Source organism: Gallus gallus, chromosome 6, assembly GCF_016699485.2.
Source record: "Gallus gallus isolate bGalGal1 chromosome 6, bGalGal1.mat.broiler.GRCg7b, whole genome shotgun sequence".
Taxonomy (NCBI): Eukaryota; Metazoa; Chordata; class Aves; order Galliformes; family Phasianidae; genus Gallus; species Gallus gallus.
In genome coordinates this window covers 9,290,690-9,315,435 of record NC_052537.1, presented here as the reverse complement: position 1 = coordinate 9,315,435, position 24,746 = coordinate 9,290,690, and the positions used below count along the sequence as shown (strand labels likewise).

General features: G+C 38.2%; 1 protein-coding gene across 1 annotated transcript in view; it reads left to right on the top strand.

Annotated features, from left to right (window-relative positions):
* Nucleotides 1-24,746, top strand: part of CABCOCO1 (ciliary associated calcium binding coiled-coil 1) — a 220,722-nt gene that overhangs the window by 6,506 nt on the left and 189,470 nt on the right. The window lies entirely within an intron of this gene.

Below are 24,746 nucleotides of genomic sequence, written 5' to 3'. Positions count from 1 at the left end.
TCAGGAAGCGCCAGAGTGCTTGAAGAATTGTTTTTTTAAATATTTCAGGAAAATTCAGGCACTTTGAAATTAAAAAAAAAAGCACAGGACAGTTAGCATAAGCAGTGCTCTTGTAATTTGACAGCCAGCTCTTCTCACGCACTGAAGTACCCTTTTGACACTTTGTGAATAGTTTATATATTTACTCATAAGTACGTGGTTCAACCTGTATAATTATAATTATTGATGATGGTACTTTTGGTTTTTTGTCCATAAGAAACTTAAAATGTATATTCATTATTCGTTGAACTTTTGAATATTATGTTTATATTTCTGTGTAGTTCAGAAAGCATGAACTAGTTTGTTGGGTTTTTTTTTTAAGTATTCTATACATTTATTGATGTATTTCTGAAATATTTTTACTCATTTGATTGTAGTCTGTTGTGAATGTTTCATTTCGTTGTTCCTTGTTCAGTAGGCCTCCAAGCACAAATGTTACCTTTTGACTAATACACACAGTTTAGAAATATTTTTAAGGGGAGGGGAGATTGTAAAACTAAATCTGGCTACAAATTCTGAAAAAGCAAAGTAACATAGGAGAACACTGCCAGTTTAGAAGGCAGTAACTAGATTTGCTAAGAGTAGTTGTTACAAATTATCTTCATAAACCTCAGTTATTCCCAATTTTCTCTAAGTAGAAATTCTGAGATGTGAGATCAGGGTGTCAGTGAATCTTTAAGCAGTCAAACTTCAGAGACGAAGGTCTCGTGTAGCAGAAATGCTAAGTCATGTCCTGAACTAGTGACTGAGCACCTGGTGGGAAGTCAGGGCTAATCCAGGGGAGCTCAGGTGCGAGCAATGGACCTGAGAGACCAGAAGGGGTGGAGCCAGGACCCACCCCTTCCCAGACCTCATTTAAGGGTTGGCAGTGGGTTCAAGGATGTTTTGCTGGTGATCCCTGCTTACCTGAGGCCTTTTGGGGGTAAGTAGCTTTTTTTTTTTTTTTCCTTGGTGTCTGTGGCTACTGCGCTTGGGCTTGTCCTCACTTGTTGCAGCCTGGATTTTTACCACCCTGCTATAATTGCTGTGCTTTTCATCACACTAAAACATTATACCTGGCAACCCCGATACTACAGCAGAGCCTACAGGGTATAGAGACTCTGTGCTATAAAAATGTATTTGAGCTTATAGCTATGCACCAGTGCATGTCCCTGCCAGGTATGGAGAAGGAGCTATTTTGTAAGCGTGGTCTTTGAGGGTTTTCTTCTCATCAGCAGGTCAAATACTACATTAGTGGGATCAAAGCATTTACAAGGAATTAATCTGGCAAGTAAGATAAAAGTAAGAAGTCAACATCAGTACTTCTGGCTGTAGAAAGTTTTCTCTCCTGTCTTTCCATCCCTGCATCTGTTTTGTTTCTCTGTAAGATGATATAGCAGTCCGTCCTGTCATCTGTTCTGTTACATCACTTGTACTGTTATGTGTTGTGGCTCCTAAGAGCAGAAAATGTAATGAAAAAAGGTGTCAAAATCTAAAGATAAAAGCCAGGTTCTCTTTAAATTTCAAACTTGTTTTTCAGGAGTTATGTCTTTCTTTTTTACTCTGAAGTTTGTCTCTGAGGATAAAAAAGCCTCCCAAAACCTTATTGACACGATTGGCTTTCTACTTCATTTAGCAAGGGCCAAGTGTGGTATTAATCTGGGTCATTAGGAAGAGAACTAAGAAATAGTTTGTGATTGGCCATGGTAAAACTGATTAATAAAGCACATATATTCATCTGGAAGTATTTCAGTTTTTAGTCTGTGTTTTTGGGCTTTCAAGCACTCTTTAATTATTCATTGATAATTGATCATGCTGAGAAGTAAAAGCCAAGAGTACTGCTGCCTGTACAGTGAAAATAATATAGATTCATATCTACTTTTTAGTGACAGAATGAGACAGTGAAATTAAAAAAAAAAAAAAAGGCCATGACTGGAATCAGTGGAAATCTGAGAAATTATGAAGTACAGTGATTTTTCTGTATGAAGCTAGTATTTTTGGTATTTTTTGTCTTCAGTAGAACTGAACTATAGTAGATTGCTCTGTCTATGTCCTGGATAATAAGGCTGCTCTTTTTGCAATTAGAGGGCTATCAGGAAAGGAAGTAAGAGAGCACTTCTGTGACTCTGCTAGGGCACCTTGTCTGTTTGTGTCTCTGTTGAATTCTGTGAGTAGTTGAATTGAGAAAGATCCAAGTTTGCAATAGCATTTTTTAGGGATCTAGCAGCATCTGCAATGTGACCAAAATTTTCCCTACTGTTGGGATCTTCAGTGATTGAGATTTGCTAGACATTAGAATAAGACTGAGTGTGTTTATATAAAGAAACAGTCATGCCATAAGACCAATTGATTTTCAAGGGTTTCTTTTCTCGCTAGCCTGTTTTCTGGTAAAATACACTGTCTTTCATCTCCACTGTGTAACAGACTGGGGCTTCTGAGCTAAAGTCTGGTTTTTGTTGCCTACTGCAGTGCAGCAGCAGCCTCCCAGACAGTTTAGATTATCAGCAAGAATATTTCCATGGACTTATTAGCTTAAATGTTTTCTTAGGCTGGTGTGGTTACGCTGCTTTCAGTTCTGGGGCAGTGTGGGGGCTTCCTGCTTATGTGTGTGTGGTACAGATCTCTTTACCATGTTCTGTGGAAATAGCTGGCCCATTAGTGTTTTTTCTTATGCTGATGCCCAATTACAGGCATTTTCTCAGCCCTAACCGACTTTGCAGGACAGTATCCCTAACAACGGGTTTGCCAGTGTAAATAAATAAAGACATTGGGTTTCTAAGAATTTAGAAATAAGGTAGAATAAAGTCACTGTGGGCTGAATGTAAAATAAGGTGTACTGTAAGTAAGGACTTTGCTGTTTACCGATGCCTGCATATGGAACAGTTCAGTACATTTCAAGCCCATTACTCTGCTGCCTTACGAGCCACTTTTTCCCTATTTGCAAATCATAGGGTGACTGAAGAAGATCATGTGTCTCAGTGTGTGGGTGAATGGAAGGTTAAACATTTTGGCTGGTATGCAGGTGAATCTTGTGCTATCTATCTCAGTGATACCCTAGTCAGACAAAAGAGTTACCAGCTGTGGGGACCAAAAATGGAAGGGGGAAGGTGAAGGAGAGGCTGTTAAATATGTCTTTAATGTTAAACTGGAGGGGAAAAAAAAAAAAAGACTTGGGATTTAATTCTTGTCTGCAGCTGGGTCCCTAGCAGGTACTGGGGATATGATGTGAGTGTTGGCCTAAGTGTTCAGGAAGGCAAGGGGTGGGAGCTGGGACCCAGAATCCTTCTGTTGACATTTTTCATGAGATGGCAGGTGGATGGAGACAGCTTGGAACTTGACTGTATCCTATAGAATAGTCACTGTTTCCTTGCTTGGGTGTAGAAGGGGCCAGATATTATTGACTTTATGCACATTATCCTTACGTAACAAAGCAAGAAACTTTAACAGGAAGGAAAACATGTTGTTTTCCCCACAGAAAGATGCTGAAATGTGTCCAGAACTGTGGTGACCATAAATAATATTACCAATGTTTTGATAATCCAAAGATGATAATTATGTCTGATTTACAAGTTCTTTTCTGCATGGAGCTTAGGGCTTAACTGATCAGAAAGTATTTTCATTGGTCCTTTACAGTCAGTCCTACCACTGCTTTCTACACAAGTATCACTATACAGTAACTAAAAGAAATGAGTTTAAACCTTAAGCTGAGAGGTAGAGAAACTTTTTACATTTTTACATTCACTGAATTTCTAGGCCATTGCATATGATAAAAGGATGTCTATTGTCAAAGGGCAGGAATTGCATGTTTTGTCAGATTTGGAGATAGCTAGATATAGAGTTCCTTCTGAACATCTGGGATATGATGCTTGTGCAGCTGGCACAGTTAAATGAAAATGAGAGAAAGGAGCAGATCCTGTTGTTTTGTGCAGCAGTTTACAAATGCACACCTAACTGGAAAAAAAACCACTTTCTGAGTAGTGCAGGGAGTTAATAGAAAGGGCATAGGACAGGAAACTTCTTGTCTGTAGGCTTTCAAAGGGATTCCAAGAATTATGTAGAATCTGAGGTGTGGTAGGACATAGATTCAGTGGAACAGCTGTGGATAGCAGTGCATTCCTAAGCAGTTCTGTGGTTCTGTGTGAGGAGGAGGTACAAAAAGAAAGGCACAGAGGCAAAGGGATATATATAATCTGGTACATTGTCCTTCTTAAAGTGAAGGGTAGCCTGGCACTCTGCTTTCTAGCATACTGTAGTGGAGGGCACAGCTACCTGAGTACTTCTGCTTTCACAGCTGACAGTCACTGAGAGAATAGTGAGGCTCCAAGGTCACTGTACACCAGACGCTGTGTAAATGTAAATGCAATTTATCTTAGACAGACATTAAGGTGGTTTGCGCATCTCAACCTGCCCTGCCCCTCCCCACCCTTCAATAAACCGCCTGCCTTTTTTAGTATCTTTGACATCACAGAGAGAGGCCTCTAATTGCATTTTTTAATGTAATTGTGCACAGTAAGTGGGTGCAGCGTAGCAGAAATGAGCAATAAATTGACTAGGAGAATAACAATCTGCCTATGTATAAGACTAGTCTGCTATACTTGTTGCCATATTCTAAGGTAGCTTTGTTGGACACAGATGGAGAGTGTTTCCAGCCTCCAATAAAGGTGTCTTATGTAAAATTTAATTTAGGATTTCATAGCCATCAACTGCCTCTTCCTGTACTATCATTAAAAGCACATATGTACAGCAGATTCTGGCAGGGTTTTCAAAAACCTCATGCAAAATGTCCTTTTTGGACATTTTCCCTTAATGTAAATAATCTTCCTTCTTGGAGTAATGCACCTTTTCCAACATTTACTGACTCATTGCCTTTACTGGTAGTCATAGAGCCTTCTTTCTGAAGAGTGTGGAACACCTGTCCTTTTAAAATCCAGTCTTTTCAAGATGTTTCAAATTTGGTATCTCAAAATTAAGGCACTGTAAGTTCATAACCACTCTTTCAAATTCTGCTGTTGCCTTTACTCAGCCCAGGTGACCCCATTTTTGCATGTTGGGGAATTTTCTTATAATGAATTTCTCGTTAAGCCTTAAATCTCTCTGGTGGAGCTGTTATTATTGCTCTAACTCATATGAAAATATAAAGCACATCAGCACTGCCAAACCTAAGGCAGTGCTGGTGAATCCAGAATGATTTGACTCCACAGGGTTGAAGTTACATTCCAAATCCATTTTTTTCTGCAAATGGTACTCTATAAAGCAGCATGTAATTTGACTATGCCTTACTTACATTTTGTACTTTGTGATCCTGGGCAGAAAAAATCTTACCTAGAAAGAACCTACCTGAGAGTGATGAGGAAAGAAGTGTTGCAGTAATAGGTCAGAATTCATTTGTGGCTGTTGGGATCTTATCAGCCTTATTTTTTCTCAGTGTTACTGGTATAGATAAAGCTAAGTAAATATCTTAGACATGCTGGACCTGCATAGCAACACACTTATGTTCTGTACCTTTGGCAGCCTTACCTAGCCCCTCACTTGTGTAATTATTAATGCTAAAGCATAATCTTTCAGTTAGATTCGCAAAGACCATTTCTATATGAAAAATGTGATTACTTTGACAGAGTGAGTGGAGCACTGTCTTACTCTAGTAAATTACTGCCTTTAGATTCTAAGGAGGAACAGAAACATAAGGCTGAGAGGAAGAAAGCATATACTTTTGTTGAGATTCAGTTGTTGCATCTAATTCCTTTTAGGACTTAGGATGGCAATCTTTTTCTCTGCCCTTGTGAACAGGCAGTCTAAAAGAATATTGAATGCGGTCATAATACTTTCTTTCACCCCAAGGCCTGGAAGTGTGATCCTGATACTAATACAGTCATTAACTTCTGGCTGTGATTCTGAGGTTTTATCCTATGTGTCTGGTTCTGTCATTCTTTATATACATGCATGTATGTACATATATAATAGCACAGTTCTATATCTTCTAGCCTGGAATATCCTGCTGTATTAATTTGTAGTTCAACTACCTACTTAATGTACAAGTGGACATACCAGAAGATCACAACTACATTAAGACTTTAAGGGAAAGCATATGGAAAATCATAGGTCAGTGAGCTACACTGAGCTATACTATCAGATCAGAATTTGTTTTGTGAAATACAGCATGTAGCTGCAGCTGGCAACTTCAGCCACAGCACTGCATTAAAGTAATTATGTAAAGGGAAATAAGATCACACAAAGAGGCTTAGTTGCATCCTGGAAGAAACACTAGCAATGGCACACTTTTCATGTGCAGATTTCTACCGCTGTATTCTGCTAATTCCACCTACCTACATCAGCTGAGTATAAAGCAGATCTGGTCATTGTCATCTTAACACAAATGCTGTAGTGGAATAAGTCTACAGTCCAGTTGAGGCTGGTAGAAAGCTTCACTTTGTGGCTGCCGACCTGTGGCCAACCCATATCAGGCTGGTCACCAGCAGGCATGGTAACAGCCTTAGTGCTTGGGATCTGTACTAGCTGAGAGTTCATGCTGCCATTTGCAATCGAAGAGAGCCATTGAAAGAGATGGCAAAAGAGGCTACTGTGGCAGATCCACAACTCCAGAGTATTTCCTCTGTACAATGAAGATCACTCATTGTCAAATTCAGAAGACTTAAGGATGCTTGGGGCACCTCAGAGAGCAAATTGGTCAGTGACCCATTTCTTCCATTTCATTTGATTGCTTTATTGAGCCAGAATTCCTGGTATAATGGGAGACCCTGGACTCTGATATGTCTGATGTGAAAAGGGATGTCTGAACTAAGACCTTTATGGGTTAAGAGAGCACAGTGGCTTGAAACAGCTTTTGCTATTCTTGTTTCCATTAAAAGACTGTGGTAGTATTTGGAGTCTGCCTGTAGGTTTTAAATGGAAAGATCTAGTTTGTCTGTATGGTGTTTAGTATCTATTATATACTGACGTGACGTACTGTTGTGTAAATCATCTTTTGTTTGCAGAGCTAAATAAAAAGTCCTCACTGCAATCATGTTTGTAATTCAAAAAGTGCCCAAAAATTAAGAGTACAGATGTGTGTGTGGAAGGTGGCTGTAGGAATGTGATCTCCAATGGATAGGATTTGAGAATTGTTCAAGTATTTCAAGAGAAGTGAATGACAAAGCTTTGCACTTGTATCTGTGATGCCCATATTTACTGAAAATGTGTGTTTACTGGGTTTGTTTCTGATGGCAAATATTTGTTGTCTTATCCTAGCCCCCAAAGCATGATTTGTTCTTCATCAGTTCATCAACAATCTTCTATTTAAAAGACACTCTGAAAACCTCTGATGTAACTGTTGCATTTAGGAGACTTTTTCTTTTGTCTACCTCTGTTTGCACTCTGTCCTAATGCTCAATTCTAGTACGTGTAGATTGTTGCTGGTATTTTTAGGGAATGGTTATAATATGAATGTTACTGAAAACTACTGGTTTGAATGAAATCCTCATTTGAATGCATGAGAAGCCTTACATATGTAAGATAAAAGTAGTCATACTTGAGGAAAAATGATAAGTCATAGGAGATAATAATCTAGTGAGGTCATACACACATAGGAAATTACTTATGTGGTTAAATCTGGTTGTGATTGTGCTGAACCCCAGCTTTATCAGAAATTCATCATTCTGTCATCATAAGCTATGAGTGCATTCATAGTAACTTTCTGCAGCAAGCACTAACAAGGTCAGCAGTTTACAAGAAATTTGGCTGGAAGAACTGCTGTGCATTTTAGCAATGTAAGAGCTCATCAGTCTGAAAGTCTGAAGGTTTCTGAAGATTATACTTAACAGCTGGAAGCAAAGATTAATACCAAGTCACTCACATCACAAACACACACTGTCATGCTGCCCTACGTATTGTTTACAGCTTCCTCTAATTCTTTCAGGACTTACTCATGGGTGACTTATTGGATGACATTGGAAAGGATACCATGTATGGTAAATTATGTAAGAAGATTGCACAAGGTGCCTCTCCTGTGGCGTAACTTACATTAAATTGTTAATCATAAACCTAGAACTTCTCAGCTTAGAATAGCTTATACAGCTGTTATACAGCCAGATCATTATCTGCAGAGTCTGGTGACGTTGCTCAGTTCTTACAAATATTTGTTGAAAGCCATATCTACATGTAAACCAAGAAGAAAGTAAAACCTTGCTTCAAAAATGGAAACTCTGTTTACATGTAAGATGCTGAATTTTGAAAAATTAGTTTATTTTAGCAGACAGGCATTTATTCTTTTCTGGACAAATGACAAATCCTAACCCTAAGGGGAATCATTTGCTAGAGCTCAGTGGTGTATTGTATTATTGTCTGATGAGATTTGTTTGCTGTATCAGTTTCAAGAGCAGTTTATAAACCATGTTGATCAAAACCAGAAGAACTAAGAGGTTCTTAAACATTTGGTACAAGAGATGCTTTTGCCTTTAAACATAGCCTCCTTTCTTTTTGTTAGCTTGACTTTCATGAACTTTTCCTGTACAGACGACTGAAAGAGAATAGTTATCTTTTAAGCTGAAGTTGTGCATGTCAGCTGAGATGTATCTATTCCCATAGTTATTAACCATAAGCCAGTCTATAAAATAATACCAGGCCTCTCTGCATGTGGTATGCTAACTAGCATTCAATTTCACTGTTTTTTAGCCTGGCTTAGATTGTCCAGTGACATAAATCTTCAAGGAAAGCCTATTTCATTCCAAGAAATGTGTTTATCACGTCTTTTGCTTTATTAAATCATTTTTTCTGCTCTTTTGACATTGTTGTCCTACTAGAGATTGCTGTTATGCCATGTTTATGGGAAACAAATGAACAAGGCTCCAGGTTTCTTTCATTACAATATTGGGAATTCTGAGGAATGCATAGGAGTGGTCTTCATGTGCCAATGTGAAGCTTGTGTATTTGGGCTTCACCAAAGCTATAAGTGCTTTTTCTTATGCTGATTGGGAAAGAACCAGGTGCGCTTGCAGAAGAGTTGTTTCTTGTATACTCTCTTCAAGCACGGTGGTTGTGCATGCTTTCTTCTCTTGCCAGGTGAGGAACAAGGTTTGTCACGTGCACCGTGCTAGGATCAGTAGAGGGCCAAAGTGTTAACGGTCCTTGTGTTATAACGTTTTGTTTCAGTCTTATAAGGCAAGAAGACATGTTGGATGTGTGGAAAGAAAAGGAAAAGAAAAAAAGAAAAAGGTGGATTAACAAATTAACTTTTAAAGTCTATAGACCCTATGTATTGGCAATTGCCAGTGAAAATGCAGTGCAAAACAGTTAAGCTATTTTCTATGATACTCGTGACTATGAAAAAGCTGTATTCATAATTCAAACAGAATTATACTGAAGAAAATGTGTCACAAGATTCAGTATTTGGCATAACCCCTCAAGAAGGGGAGAGGGTTTATAATGTAACGATACTTTATTTGTAACTGCTGTGCAATCTTTGAGTCGCTAAATAGGCAAAAATGTGAACCTACCCCTGCGGAGTTGATATTTGCAAGGACCAGGTTCTCTTAGTCCGTATACTTCATGGTGCTTTGATTGGAAGATTACTGGTGGAAATTTCTTGCTTCTGTGAATTTTCTAGAATGACCCTTCACTTCATACATTAGCTCTTCCCAAGCTTCACTTTCTATCCCTACAAGGATTGCAGGAATTTGTTCAAAGTAGTCTGTGGACAAAATCCCTCCTGCTGTGTTTCTCTAAAAAAGACTGTCAGTTGCTGTATGAGTAGTAAATTTTTACTAAACAACCACATGTGCTCTCCTGTGCTTTGCAGTGCCTGGTGGGATTCTGGTCTCTACGTCAGGTAAAGATAAAGGGAGTGGGCTATGCTGCCTTAGTTCTCACATGCTCTGGCAGAGTTGAGCACAGTTCCCTTTCTGTGCTGGGGGTACCCAAACTAGCTAGATTCAAAAATGAAGGATTCTAGATTTATTAGAAACTCCTGTGCAGTAGATATGTTTGCAGAATCCAGTTAATGGGGGGAGCACCTTCCTTGCCTGTTTTCTGTGAACAGTTGGCTATGGCTGAAGCTTACTTCTGCATTCTGTCTACTTTGCTGGCACGCTTTTACCTACCAGCTGTTTGCCCAAATAGCTTAAATGGTGCTGAGTCAGAGGTGAGCTGGTAAGTCCATGTTTGGGGTGGTGGTTTGAGCTTCAGCCACCTCTGGCTGGCAATGGCATATTTTGATGGGCTTCTGGTTGCTGAACTCTGTACTTGATAATGTTCTGGAAATATGCTTGATATGTTGCAGTGGGTGCAAAAGTCAATGTGTCACTGTTGATGCCTGTGATTAGTTTGTCAGTGTAGGAATACAGCACGCCAATCTGTTTTCCTCCACTGCAGGCCGTATATAGCCTTCTACACTTGAATGTTGTCAGCAAAACAGAATGAATTCTGTTGTCTCCAAACAGCAGCTGGGTGAAAGGGCAGTGGAGTCTGAAGGTATTTGACAGGCTGGCACTAACTTTGAACATATTCACTATCAAAAGAACAACCCCTGCATATGCTGCCAGTGTCAGTTTGGTCTGTACTCCTTATTACTTCTAGAGTGCAGTTATGGTCTGGACCAATCTGCTCTGATTTCAACTAGGGAAGAAAACGTGGCCTGGCTGAACTTGTGCGGCGTGCCTTCCTGTGACCATGTCATTAAACGCATTGCATTATTTCAAATAAGACTATCTTTGTTCTTGGTAAAAAGGACAATTGTCATTTGACAGGTAGCTTGCATTTCCTGTTACTTTTGAATTTGAATCTTCACATTTAAGGAGTTTTGGCTATGTGAATGGAACTGTGTTGTACCATTCACCACATGCAAAGCTGACTTGAAATAAGCATATGAAGGCATATGGAAGGCTTGTATTGAAGTTGAATGGTTGAATGTCTCTAATAGCCAGGGAGGACCAGTTAATTTAGAATAAATACTTTGTTTTTAAGACAGCTGTTCTTGAAATGGAACAAGTATCATGATGCTTGGAGGATAGCGTCGTCTTTTCCAGTATCTCTCCATATTTTCCAAGCAAGTGGCTGTAATTCACACCTGGTTAACGTACTACTGCCTGTTGAGTTTACTGCATTCTTAACTTCTCTTTTTCTAATAAATTACATCTTTAAAAAATGTGGTTTTAAAATGCGATTATAATTCCAGAGCATTCAAACTCATATTGCAATGAACAAAAGCAAATATTCCTAATTCGTTTTGCAGGGCAGAAATTGTTATTGTTTGGCTCTTACTATATAAAGTGATAATAGAGCAAGTGATATTCTCTTTTCACTACTGAATTATGTATTTAATAATGAACATTGGTTGTGAATGCGAAATTCATAACTCTTGCAGTAAGGTGTAGAGTGTGAGATAGTTAGAAATTGTTAGCTTACCACAAAGTGTGAACTACGTTTGAAAATCAGATAGTGATTTTTTTTTAATGCCTCTTTTAAGATGAGTTAGATACAGGATAACCTGATCAAGATGTATATCTAAAGTATGAAAATAAATCTGCTATGAACACAAATTCCTGCATTCAGGGGCTACATATCCTTGAAGTTATCAAAAATCTACGAGGGTTGTAGAACATAGGTTTCTTTCTCATAGTGAGAAGAGGGGGAGGGTAAGATATTTAAGATTCTAACAATAGGCAAATGATGTGTTTTGCAAAATCCTGCTTTAAAAGTAAATAGTGAATGCAATTGAAAATAAAAAGGCAAACATGACTACACCTGTGCTATCAATTCACATCAAGTGTACAAATTGTGAGTAATTTTAAACATGGTTTTGCAGTATTTTCTAACCCTGTGAAAGCAAACAAGTTCTTCAACTTCAAGGTAAGTTTGTTTTGACGCTGGTTAATGCAGATTGAAAAAAGACAAGCGCCTTCCTTAGCCACCAAAGTATAGAATGCTGGGGAGAAGGGTGGCATAGAAGTGATAGGATGAAAAGATCCTCCTTTCCCTTAGCAGGAAAGGAGTTGCATTACCTTCGTTGCTTTCTGTTCTTTTCTCCATCTCATCTTTATACTGTTATCCTGAAAATCTTTGACCTGTACAAACTTCGCTATTTTTCCTGGGGCTGAAATTTATCTTGTAATTTTACTTGTTCCTAGACATCTACAGCAGGAATACACTGTCTAAACTAAGGCACGTAGTGCTGTTCCAGATACCCTACATTCTCATTTGAGATGCCTGACAGTGTAATACAGGACTTAAAGGAAATCTTTGCTCTTCTGGAGCAGCAATGGTTATGCTATGGCATCTTGCATGAGATTAGACTTTTGCATTTAATCCATAGCCTAAACAAATTATCTTGGCACCTTGTGTGGTTCAGAGGAAAGAGAGGTTGACTTTCGGATGATGGCTCTGCATACCCATCTTAGACACCTGAACAAGCCAGTTATCCCCTCAAACTATTTGTCTCTTGCTCTACTAGATAGTCTAAATGATAAGTTTAAGACCCTTATTTTTGAATTGTGAGAGTTGTGATAAATCTTGTCCCTTGTAAACAACAATGGAAAAAATAAAATAGAGAAATTATGGACTTCTAATATGAAGAGTTTAATAGTGTTGCTGAAATCATCACTTACAGATGAATTGTAGGAAGTTCTGAGGATGAAACTGGCTGGAAATCATAGAATCAGAGAATAAACTGAGTTGGAATGGACCCATAGGGATCATCGAGTCCAACTCCTGGCTCCATACAGGACCACCCAAAACTCAAACCATATGTCTGGAAACTATTTAATCATATGAATTCATATGAACCCGTGAACTCATCTGAATTAAAGGCGCAACTGAAAAGTTGAATGTATTGGTATCGAAGTAAATACAGAAAGGCTTTTATTTGGTTATATTCCATCTATTAAAAATGTTTAATCAACCGGGGAAACATTACAATGTTACTAAAAATGTGTATCTTTTAGCAATAAACCATTTTTCTCAGTTTCAAACTGTCTTGTTAACTCTCACATGTCTAAAGTAGGTTTGTTGCAGATGTGATATAGGGAGGGTACAAATTAAGTATGATTGTTGAAGTAATGTACTATAATTTATTAGAGCCGGAGAAAACAGAAGAGTATTCATCTCGCAATCCACTCCTTTGGGTTTGACAAGCTTCTCTGTTTTCTCCCAGCTATGTGCAGCTATTTAAAGATATTACTCCCCATACAAGACTAGCCTCGTTTATTACTCAAGGAATGCAAATCTATTAATAGTGGAAATGAGGTAAGGAGGTCAGAACTGCAAACAGAACAGAGTATAACCTTTAGAGTTGTCCCTGTCTCACTTCAATTAGACTTAAAATGATTAAATGTTTAGTTTGACATTCTAAAGTAGTGTGGGAAATGTAACAGTGAAGTTCAGTGTCACGCAATTTCCAGTGCCATTTGAATGTCTACAGCATGATTTTGAGGCCCGGCAGAGTTATTCAGCACAAAGCTCCTAGAGGGGGGGAAAGGGCTATGCATGTCCCTGCCATGTATCTCAACAGATTCATGCAGGATGTGATGTGAACACACATCATGTGCCAGAGAACTTGCCTTGTAGTGCAAGCAGAGGCTAGTGGAGTGCATAAAATCTCAAACTGAAACTTGCCTATTTATACAAATGTAATTCCTTGCCTAATTTTATGTGACCTGTAAGTCCTTTAAACATTTAGTCATTGCTATTGGTAAGAGTCCCTCACAGTAGTTTCAGGGGGTTTTTGTCACTTTGCAACAAATACATTTCTTATCTTTGAAGTTAAAAACCTAGAACTCCATTGTTATTTTTAGTAGGAAGTAAATGACCAGCTTTTTGTGTTGGAGCTGCCAATACCAGCTTTGTGACTGAAAAGACTGAAGGCATTACCTGGTGATGATCCCCCAACAGTGAAAAAGCCTATGCAAATTAATCTTCATGGTATTAAACCTTAAAATGGAGTTTAATCAGGGTATAAGTGGCTTATTAACTGTCTATTGGGCTTGGTCTTGACAGTGATTTCCAGATTCCTGGGATATTTGCGCACTTGTATTTTAAGAATATGCAGATTCTAATATTGTTCCCTTGGTACTAGAAAATCTTGTGTGGAATGACCACAAGGTGCTGAATTCTGAGTATTTACCCTGTGTTTCTTCCCTGAGTTTCTTTACTTGCTTCTTTGCGTGTGTAGGAGTATATATGAGTAGTATCTTTGTTTGGATTTCTTTTGTGTTCTTTTTGTGGGGTTTGGTTTGTTGGTTATCTCTGGCCCACAGGATGAAACACATCTGCTCCAGAAAGGCTGGAAAACAGAATTTGTTTTCATAAAATGAGCTTATGACAACATTTGCTAGGATTTATTAATAAGGTGTCAAGGTGTGAAAAATAATTAACAGATGAGGTATGCAATCTGTTGGAAATGTCTCATGTGAAGACTTGAAGGGTTTTTTGGGGTAATAGTGATGAGGCTAGGTAAGAGGTGTATTGTTAAGACTGTAGGGCCCCCCAAAAATAAGAATAAAAGGAATAAAAGATTAGTAGAAACCCCTGAAACTCACTTCATTGCTGGGCCCTGGCAACAGTTGTGTGAAAGATGCTGGTGACTGCATAGGATCACTCTTTCAGCAGGCTGTTCTGCATCCCAGGACTCTGTGTCCTTCTGTCTCTATTGTAGAGAGAAGGTTAACTGTAGCCCCTTATTTTAAAGGTTCAACTGGGAATGCTGAGTTAATTAACCATCAAAGCATGGTTGATGTTTCTAGCCATACTAGGCAAAATAACTTAATGTTTGTTTCCATTGTAGATCTCAACCTGAAGGGCTTATGTAATGCATGACCCAGCAATGTATGTTACTAGTAAGATATATGGTGCTTTCCTGATAAAAAGTTTTCGATCATTTTTCATTATTTAGCAAAGTGTCTTAGTAATACAGATGTTTTGTCAGCTCTGAATCTGCTGAGGTCTTGATGTCCTCACAAAGCAGTACATTAGGTATGAATTCCCTACTTTCTGCTTCAGTGTGCTAATTTTTTATCATGAAATTAATACAATCTGATATTATATACACTGATTTCTGACATTCAACGTCCTTTGAAAGATAAGTTAGCAAATGAAAAGATGATATTGTAACTTTTCTGTTGAAATGAGTAGAAAATTAAAAAAATGAAACATTTCTTTCAGAGCTCTCAAAATTCAGAGCGTTCTCATTTAATTCAGAGCATTAAAAAGAGCCTGTCCAGCAGGTTGAGGCAGGTGATCCTTCCCCTCTACTCTGCCTTGCTGAGGCTGCATTTAGAATACTGTATCCAGTTCTGGACTTCCCTGTTAAAAAAAGGCAGAGATCTCCTAGGAGTCCAGCAGAGGGTCACAAAGATGATAAAAGGCCTTGGTGTTATCTCCCGTATGAGTAATCTGGGTCTGTTCAGCCAGGGGAAAAGAAGACTGAGGAGAGGAACTGATTAATGTTTATAAATATCTAAGGTGAGAGGTAAATGGAGGAGGCCAGGCTCTTCACAGCGGTGCGTAGCAATAGAGCAGGGACTAAAGGCCTAAAACTTGAATATGAAAAGTTCTATATTAACATGCTGAAGAACTTCTTTATGATAAAGATGACAGAACACTGGAACAGGCTGCCTGGAGATATTGTTGGAGTCTCCTTCTATGGAGGTATTCAAGACCTGTCTGGATGCCTACCTGTGTGACCTATTGTAGGGAACCTGCTTTAGCAAGGGGATTGGACTCTATGATCTCTTGCGGTCCCTTCCAACCCCTGTGATTCTGTGGAATACCTGACTTCTGTTTTTAATGTTAGTGAGTGAAATGACCTTAGCCTTATTCACCTAGTCTTTTAATATTTCAGAGAATTGTAACATTCTCTGAATGTTAATGTACATGTTGTAACATGTACACACAGTAACAAAAACTGTGTGTACAAATTATCTGAGGAATGTGATGTTCTGGGGATTCTGAATGTTCTCATGCTTCAGAAATCTTGAATTAGACCTCTAAGTTTCATGCTCTATCTTCATATTGTAGTTCTTTTGGTTTATTATCACGTGAAGGTTTTTTTCCTTGTCATTTCCTACATTCAACTACTGCAGCTGAAAACCTGCTTTACGCATAAAAGCAAACTTAGGTTGCAGAAGCCTGATGGATTGATTCTGTTAAGGCTGAGGTTCAGATTAACATCTGTTCTGGAAAAGTTTGCTAATGTTTAGAAAAGAGATAAAATATAAAATTGCTTCAGTTCTATGAATGAGAAATTCAGAGATTGCTTTGCAATATATTAAAAGCTGTAATAATTTCCATTTTAAAGAAAGAGTATGAGATTGCCTAATGGACTTTGAGGGCAGTAGAAAGGTGCAGTTGAGAAGACTATATAGCATGGCAGGGAAAATGTTACTTCTCTAAAATTTACCCTAAAATGAAACATTATTTGTTATTTATATTGCTGTTTCTGTAGAATTGTTTGTCACCACATCTGAAATATAACCCTTAAGGACTAAACTCTGCTGTGGAAAAATTTTAAGAAATGTAATATACCTTTAGGATGAAACATTTTCAGGTGAGATCGGTGCTCTACCTCTGGAATGTGTTACAAATGCATTAAAAACAGTACTATATGAAAATATTTCAGGTGCAGTAATATGTAGTATTTTCAATGATAAAATCATGACACTTTTTTTGGTCTTGTTATTACTTTCATGTTTCCTGAGGCCAGGACATCCGATCTCATTGAGTTTTCAAAGAATCTTCTCTTGCTAGTGAAGTCTTTCCTTCAGATGTAGCTTGAGTACTTTAAGACATCAGGAAGCACTAGGTCTAGTCATGGGAATTTACATACAGTCACTCTAGGAGGTCACTTCAAAAAAAATTGTGTAGCATGCATTGGGAAAGAGTGTAGTGCAGAATTGCTGTGACAACAAGAGATTACCCACTGAACAGTGATTGCACTCATACGGTTTATCTTCTAAAAGGCAGTAAGTTTTGATTGAAGGATGGTATGACTAGTTGCATTATGTGTATATACCTAAGCATGTGCTTACACATATATATTGCATAACCCTGGAAAAGCTACCGCTCTGAATGTGTGAACAAGCACATGCATAAACCTTTGCTTATCCAGTAACTTTAGTCAGGTGAAAAACAATGAAATCTGCGTAGATGTTGACACAAGTCATTTAAGTAATGATTGCTTTCTTTGCGAGAAGGTTATGAAGTGGACTAGTGGCCAGGTTATCCTAATTTGCTCATAGCCCCTGAGAGAGCTGCATGAGTACTTGATGTAATGCATACTACTTCTAATCCATGATCCTGTTTGAAAATGGTAAAGTTGAGCAGAAGGTTTAAGTTTCCATGAAGTCTGACTTTCAGCGTGCAACTAACATTTTATATATGTATGTTCAAAGTCATATATACATGTGCATGTATAAGTTGTTATTGAAATCCTTGAAACATGCTGTGGCTTATATAAAGACAGTGGCCACTAATACTAATGTCATAAATATTTGCTGGCAAAAATAAGATCTTAATTCTTACTGCAATTTCTTGGTAACAAATGTTTCTGTTAAAACCTGGAAGTCTTCAACAAGGTCCTACTGCTGGAAGATGGGGGGGGGGAAATGTATTTCTCTGATTTACTTACAGTAGAAGATAACTGACACTAATGCTGTTATCCACAATTTTTGTTGAATTCTAATGAGTAAAGATGGAAGAGTTAATGACTTGGTAAATTGAAAACAAACTGTAAGAGTGAGAGTGAGCCAGTTTTAGAAAGACTAAATTAGTGATGGCTTTTTTACTTCTTGGAATTCTTTAGTCTGGATGCCTTTTGGAAAATATTTAGACAAAAAACAGTGTTGCCACTGATGTAGAGGTAGGATGGGAAACAATATGATGTTTATTTCAGAGACCATACTAAGTGATCTTTGACCCTTGCTGTCATTATTTACAAACACTGTATGTATCAGTTCAAGGAGAAAGTTAAAGCTTATCATGGCTATTTTTACCCCTATTACAACAGGTGAAGTGCTTGTGACTTACTTCTTGAAGGCCATAAAATTATCAAAGTAGCCAAAGCACTGGAAGCATTCAGAACTACACCAGCTCTTCGTCTGAGAGTTCTGTGCTATCTCAGATGCCTACCAGTGATCCCTGCACAGTGGAACAAGGGTAGATGTGAGAAACGGGACTTGGTGCAGTGTGCCTTTTCATTCATGTTGTGGGCTGTCCTTCAGGGTGGAACAGGACACAGCATACTTGAGCTCACTGAAATTATATGTGTTGGAGGGAAGCTTAAGCTGACATCTGGGTTCAAATTGGAACTCATCCCCCAAATACAGTGTAAATGTTTAATATGTAGTTGTAGATACTGGAGAAATTGGAGTGCCAGATCATCTGTGATGAAATATTACATCCCAGAATTTACAAACTATTACCAGAGCTTACTTTTCAGAGTTTAAAATAAATAAATAAAACGGATTCCAAGTAATATTACTTAAGCTGTTTCCAGGCTTTATAGTAGATGATTTTATTGTTGGACTCTAACATTGTGAAAACAGTGTTCTCTGCTTAGATGGCTACTGCAAGAATCAACTATGCAGATCAGACAATGACTGTCCTGTGTAACTACTAAATTGAAAACAAATGTAGCTTAGTTAAGCAGGTTTTTCATAGAAGACAATATTAATATTGGCCTTTTATTTATTTGTTCTTGTTTTACCGACACTGCACATCGGAGGTTCCATCCATGTGCCGTCTGTTTCTTTGCAATTGTGAATGATGGAATAGTTTTCTGAAGAATTGCTGACAAGATGTGGCAGGAGAACAGTAATCCATACAGACGATATTTCTCATTAAAGTCACTCAGCTCATCTGTGATATAGCAAGCTCTTGATTTACACTGGCCACCTCTGGAGCAGGGAGGATGGTGAATGGTAACATTTATTTTTACTGCACCAGGCTAACACTGAGGTTCTTGACAGTATCTGGGATTGCTGTCAGATCAGTTTTCATGGCACAGACACATTTAGCTAAGCAAGATTATTGTTGTTGGATAGTTTATTATGATACCAGATGTGACCATAGATGCCTCTTGACCTTAGTTACTTCATTATGTCTTAATGTTGTTCAGCTATTGTCATATCATTCCTTAGGCTCTTGCTAGGAAGGGCAGGAGGACTACAAAGGTCCTTCCTCAATTAGAGCAGAGCTTACTTTTGTTTTGACCTTGTGATAGAGAAGATTTTTTTTTTCCATGGGTGTTCCTGGTTGTCTTTTAAAAACTGAGCCCGAGTACGGATTGTTGCTCCTGCTTTTGTCAGTTCATGGCACACTGGCACAGCTGGACATGTCAGCTAGCTGACAACAGTTCTAAACAAAGGAAATTGCTCTAGGACAATTTTAAAATTAATTATCTGCCATAAATGTTTGGTGAGGTGGAGAGAGCAAAGAATAATATGTTAGAAATGAGACAAAGTCACAGATGTTGTGGTTAGAAGAAATTCTGAGTCATTTAGCCCAACCTCTTGCTTAAAGCATTACTACATACATTGGAGGGCTGAGAGCATAGGGAGAAATACATAGGTAGCAAGTATACCTGGACTGAAAACGAAACTTGTTCTCCTCTAGTTCAGGAACCTTCTCTTTCCACAGTAAAATGGAAGCTACTTCTAAGTTATGATAAGCACTTCCGCACACCTGCCTACTGTTTTCTATACATCAGTATTTCACAGCATGTGCCAGCTGTCTTTTCAAGAGCATACTCAAAGTACTTGAAAGTACAGAGTAAGTTAAGGCTCAAAGGAATCCATGATTGTGTAAATAATTTGCTGGAATAAAGAAGTAATTTCTCCTTCCCTGATAAAGGGCAGCTGCTGCATGGGTCTTTTTTTTTTTGTTCTTAGTGTATAAGGAGCCTTGGGACAGATATGTTTTTGTACCTTACACAAGTAAAAGTAAAGTAGAAAAACTAGTCAGAGTTTTTATTTCAAGCAGAGTTATGTCTAGTCTCAAGCTGCTAGTATTACCAGATGAACTTCAGTTCTGAAAGTCTGTATTCTTTCTGACTTACGCATTGTTAACAAATGGGGGAAAAAAAAGTTGGAGTTTCTGTCCCAGAAAGTCCAAAAGATGTTTTTATTTTAATGTAAACTTATAGTCAAATGAGCACGGTTTAGGATTACAGCTGAACTTAGGTACATGCAGGAGCGCTGCCTTAATTATCCATACCAATGATTGGTGATAGGATGCCATACAGGAGCAACCATGGCTATTCTGCCATTCATCTGACCTGACAGATCTGAAAAAGTTTTTCATGTATCACTTCAAGCTTTGCTTTTAGCAGTGGTTATTCTTCCCTTTCCTTCTCCTATCTGCTCAAAGGAAAATGTGGGAACTTGACATGGGAGGAATACTAAAATAATACCACTAGATAGAATAACTAATCCCAGTAGCTGTTTGGTAGACAGTAGGTTACATGTCTTCAAGCAGTGAGAACCCTAGCTCTGTCTTGAGGTAGTGGATGTGCCCACATAGAGATGTTATACTTTGCTTTCTGGCAGTGCACATTTGGTTTTGTTTTTTTTTCTTGTAGGCTGTGTATTTGAGGTCCACTGGAATTATGAGCCTGGAGAAAAAGCATGATTGGCTTGAAAGATTGTTTTGTTGTGATTGCTAAACCAGCTGCACTCTTCCACCAGCTCACTGTGTCAGACTGACATAAGCATGCTCCAGTGCATAAACACACTTTAAGTTGTTAAGTTCATCCAGCCATCTTGAGCCTCAGGCTAAGATAAGGAGGAGAGTGAGTGGCAGATACTGGAGGAGGAGACTAGCAGATCGCAGAAAGCCTGACTAACCTCTGAGTTCCAAGTCACTTGTACCACTTAGTACTGCCATAATAATCCAGTAAGACCAGGAACTTTATGAGCTGGGTGAACAGAAATTGAACATTACTGAAAAGTGATCCCAATTATCCCCCTGTTGCAGATATGAAACATTAGAGTAAAATTGGATTGCATAGTTCTTAATCTGCTTCATTAGGAGTTACTTAGAAGATGTTGCCTGAGAAAGTTTTGTGGTCCTGCTATTTAGTAACATGTTCTTTCTTACATAGTCATTGCTACCTGTATGTTTCTTGTCAGCCCATGCTCCAAAAGCCCATCTCATGTATTTGAAGCCTTGGCTTGGAGTTGCTGTCTGGAATGTCAGATCCTGGAATTGGGGCTTGTTACTCTCTTACAAAGTGGTAACTCAAAACATCTGATTTAGACCAACAGTTTAGCTTGGCCAGCATCACGTTGACAGAAGGATCCATTTCTGTTTGTTGCAGAGTTGGCAGGGCTCATCAGTTAGCGTACAGACACACAAACATGCTAGTAACGTGCAGCTTTGAATGGTGATTTTTCTGAAACAAAAAATGTGGAACTGTATGTGGAGATGAAAGATGCATGGTTTAAATTGAAACCTATAGAGTTAACACTGGAAATTAAGTTAGTATATCTCAAAAATGGATCGGTAGAAAATTATTTTTGCCAACCTTTTTTTTTGTCTTTTCTGAGAAGTAGAAGGTATAATTAGCTATTTACAAACACAAACTTCTAGCTTGTCCTTAAATGCAATAGCTGCCTATGTAAGTTACGTATAGGTGGCTTAAAACCATTTTTTAAAATTGTCATTCACTTGCTTTTGCATTCTTCAGTAGTTCCAGTGAGTCTAAGTAGACCTCTGCCCTGAAAGGATATACTTCCTATGTTCAAACTCATAATTGTAAAGTAAAAATAAATAAAAAATGGTCTATACTCTGAATTTTAATAATCTTTAGATTTCTTTCATCATGTGCACAATGTGAGAAGGTACATGAGGTCTCAGCAGCCTTCAAAATGTCATATGGATAAAACTATAACAATAAAGCAGCGGTCAGTGACAGTGTATCACCATGGCCCTATTGCTGTTTCTTGTCTTGCATAGGCAATGAAGAGGCTGAGAAGAGCAGGTGGTGATTTCATCTCTAAGCGTGGGCCTTTTGTTATGGCAGAATCCTTACTACAAAGGAGGGGAGGCTGCCCCTCTTTAAATGTGCTCTTTAAATCTGGCTGATGCTTTTGTTCAAAAAAATGTTTACATGTGTTTGGATATTCTTCTTGATTTTTTTTTGCCATCTGTGTTGGTAGTTGCACACGTGCAAATACATGTGAGGTTTACATGCACTTATGCAAAACGTCCAAAGCACATAGCATACACAGTTTATGAAGGTAGGTGGTAGTCTCTTATTTGACACAATTTTTAGGTACATATTGGTAAGCAAGGCATTCACGTTGCTTTTGATGTGAGTATAGAGTATTTGTCCTATGGTGTATGAAGACTATGAAGTTAAAATGAAATAGACACATCTGCTTTCTGAGACCATGCTGAAAAGCTGATGCAAGAAAAGGCTAAAAGAGGGTTTTCCTATGAAAGGTACATAGCAGTATGGCAACTTGTTTTATGTACCAAGAGTAAGAGAATTTAACTTGCTTCTCAAGGCTTCTGAGCAAAGGCTTATTGTTCCTCTGTACACAGGAATGCCTTTTGATTTGGCATTGTATTTGGAGGTCTTTTAAAATACGCAAAGACCTGGCATCAGTTAAACAAGACTGTTTGGTCCTGTTGCTAATCACTAAGATGACTCAGATGGTAACCTGAAAAATAATGTTAGTAATTGACACTGGAGAAAGGAGTTCTAGCTTTTTATCTTCTCCACAGCTGGAGGTTTCTGAATGTTACCTTTGGTTCTTGCCAAGGTATTGGGTGTCTCCTGCTTTGATACCCCAGGCAACTATGAAGAAATTTTTCCTGTACTCAGGTTTTGCTTAGGTTATCCCAATCCTTCAGATTACAGAAAAGAGTCCTAAAGAGAGACAGTTTGCAGAATTTTTTAGGTAAAAGCAAGAAATTTTAAGAGACTTACAGTGCCTTTCTCAGGATTTTTTTTAAACCATTTTCTCAAATAAGTGGAGTAGATGGTACATTCGTAAGTAGTAAGACAGGAAAAGACTTTTTACCACAAGTACAGATTAAGTACTTCTTATTCACGTCAGCTTTTGCCCCACAGTTAGGCACTTTAGTTTGGAAGGCACCTCTGTAAATTGATCTTACTGGGCATCCTTAATGAATGTTTCCTCTTCAGGCAATCTCCCCATTCTAGTTTGATTGTTAGGTCTGTGGTTGCTTTGCTCTTTGTATAATAAAATTACAGCTATTTGCTGAGGCCAGAACTCACCTATAGTCTTTATTCATTAACCTCTCAGTGGCAGCCCCAATTAATTTCTTATAGAAATATTCTGTAGAAATGAATGATACTGCCAGACAGCAAGAGAGAAGTTACATGGCTGAGGCAGAACATTTTAATTTATTGCAAGGTAACTTCTCAGAAAACAAGTCTACATGCACTTGTGGAAGGCACAGAATAAGGCAAAGGAGCAATCTCCCATCAGTGATCATTCTGCAGACTGCTTAAAAGATTATTTTCTCTGCTTTGGCAAAAAAGTAATGGCATGTCCCTCTGAACTACAGAAGAACAGTAAAAAAAATAGCATTGAATTTACAACCATGGTCTGAATGACTTTGTAAAAAGTACTCTGCAGCTTGAGCCTTATAGGACTTTGTAGTATTTTCTTCTTAGTTGTTCCACTGGGTGGCACAACTTCTTCATTGCCTTTTCGAAAATCTCACTCAATATTTGGATATTATCGAATTATTTACACCATGATTTTGTGTCTATGCTGACAGCTACAGCCAGCCTTGAGTTCTGATTGTGTTTCCTAGTTGGATGAAATAGAGACATAAGTTAAATGGGAGACAAATGTTATTTTATTCTCTCTAATCCAAGACAAAAACTAACATGCTCCCCCCTCAGCCTCTGCCCTGGAAACACATGCCTCCTTCAAAGTGTGGTTATCTCAATTGAAAAAAATATAACGTTATAGGAAAATATGTAGCTGAGGACTTTAGAGCAATGAAAGTTTTCAGCAAGCAAAGCGCTTATGTTTCCTGAAAGAAAACAGTGTCTATTCCCTTTATATTATACTCGTCATCAAGTAGTTTATAAAAAGTTCTTCTGAGATCCTCACCTTTTCCAGTGTCGCTTAAGGAGGATCTGCCTGCAGTCTTCTATTGAATACTTTTGCGAGAAGCAAGAAGGACCTCCAAATCCTGTTTATTCAGAGAAATGTCAGTTAGAACTCCATGTAGTTGCCTTGCTGCTGCTGAGAATCTGGTTTTGGGCTTCGGTATTGTAAAATGCTCAGAAAGGCTAAGAAGACCTGTCTGCATCAGAGGTCCCTCACTTGTCATTTATTCCCCAGCCTTTCATCTCTTCAATGCTTTTCCCTTAAAATAATAATAATAAAATTGCCTTATTTCCCACCAACTCTACTCTGAAATGTAATTGATCCCTCTGCAATCCTCATTTCAAAACCTTTGAGGACCTTCAAACATTAGAGCTTGTTGACTCCTAAGTCACAAGGCTATGAAGTTACTTCAGCTTATGCTCAGGCAGAGGGTATATGCTGACAATAACAGCAGAAACATCTTTTAAGTTCCAGGTTTGCTGTCTCGTGTATAATTATGATTAAGGAAATAGATTATTTGCTTTTTAAGTGATGTGTTTTATTACAGTGACAGAGACTCTGAGGTATTTCCAGATGTTATTTTTTTATTTGTAAGTCTGATGCCCGCAGAAAACATTTGTACAATTGTAGTTGTTTTCTCTGTCAGTTCTACCC